This window comes from Octodon degus, unplaced genomic scaffold (assembly GCF_000260255.1).
Source record: "Octodon degus isolate 3935 unplaced genomic scaffold, OctDeg1.0 scaffold00034, whole genome shotgun sequence".
Taxonomy (NCBI): Eukaryota; Metazoa; Chordata; class Mammalia; order Rodentia; family Octodontidae; genus Octodon; species Octodon degus.
The window spans coordinates 4,237,505-4,239,010 of record NW_004524610.1 but is presented as its reverse complement, the minus strand read 5'-3'; the positions used below and the strand labels follow the sequence as shown (position 1 = coordinate 4,239,010).

General features: G+C 45.6%; 2 pseudogenes; both read right to left on the bottom strand.

Annotated features, from left to right (window-relative positions):
- Positions 1-491: 491 nt before the first annotated feature.
- Positions 492-1,258, bottom strand: LOC101564421 (annotated as a pseudogene).
- Positions 1,259-1,451: 193 nt separating this feature from the next.
- LOC101566136 overlaps positions 1,452-1,506 on the bottom strand; it is a 1,648-nt pseudogene continuing 1,593 nt past the window's right edge.

The following is a 1,506-nucleotide window of genomic DNA, read 5'->3' as shown; positions in this document are numbered from 1 at the left end:
TCATTTTTCTTGGAAATGTGGTATTATAAGTTGAACTAAATTCAGAAATTTTAAATCTTTAAAAAAATGCTTAAAACTATTGTTTGAAGCAAGGTACAATTCCCTTATGATGAATGCTATCACTATGTATATATAAAATGTACCAATAAAAAAATGTACCAAAAAATTCAAGGAAAAAAATAAAAATTAAAAAAAAAGATTGTATTAGAGTAGGCTCACATTTGAGGACATGTGCTAATGTATTCAAACCACATTTTTATATTTAAGAAAGGGATATTTTGTTTATTCCATAAGAAGTCTTATTTCAAATAATACTTTCAAAACATTAAATGCATAAATTCTTTATTAAAGCCAACATCATAGTCATTTAATGACTGAAAACTAGTTATTTACAACTTTTAGATAAAGAATAAACATTTACCAACTACATACATGTCAATTGTAATATTAAGTATAAATTTTAGAAAATTGGCAGGTTTTTTTTTTCTGGAACTGCAGGGGCTTTATTAGCAAGAGGGGGAGCGGGAGGGAGCAGGCTCCAGGCGTCAGTGAGGGGTGCAGGAAGACATCTCTCAGCTGCTGCTGCAGCACGGCAGGGCGGGCCACGACCACAGGCCCGAGGGCTGCAGAGATGCTTTGAACCCAGCTGTCTTCCAAAATGCCAGCCCACTCCAGGGACAGCAAAGTCACAAAACAGGAGTCCCAATGACACACCAGGGTACAACGGCTGCCTAAGGGGAGGCCAGCCCGACATAGCGTCTGCTGGGGCCCCTCTGCTTCTCCTCTTCCCTCCGCTGCAGTGCGGAGGCCCCAGGGCCTGGCCGAGGCAGGAACCCTCACTGCTTGCCCGCCTGTCTTCCTGGCTTCTTCTCAGGCTGGCCTGTGCCCGGTAGGCCACCATGACCCCGGCCGCCAAACACTCCTCGCCCCGTGCTGCCCAGGCCGCGGCCCCGCTGCTGCTTCTGCTGCTGCAGCCCACCATGCCCACGGCCCTTGGCCACCACCTCCTCACCTCCTCCTTGACCATGTCGATGATCTCGTCAGGAATGTGCATGTACTTGATGGTGCTGCCGCGGATGTAGCACTCGGGCATGCGCCAGAACTTGTCCCCGTCCAGGGACGTGCAGATGACCTCGTGCGGGTTGATGTTCATCCAGTTGTCGCAGCTCACCAGGTGTCCGTTGTATGTCTCCCCGTTCTTGAGCTCCACCAACATGGGGTGGTTCTGCACAGTCTTCAGCAAGGACAGGGGCAGCATGTCGTCAGAGGGGGCTCACTTAGGCAGTTTTTAAAATGATTTTTTCCCCAATTGTTAAAAATGTCTTTGGTAAAAGCTTTAACTGTAAAAGCTATAAATATAAACCCTATTCCATGCCTTATGGCAGGCATCTAGTTTCTTTTATCTCCAGACAGCTTTGAATAAAAATCCAGTTCAACTCAAGATCAACTTGTCACTTCCCAAAGTCTCTGCAGTGTGAATCCACCCTTCAGTTTTTCTTTTTTTTT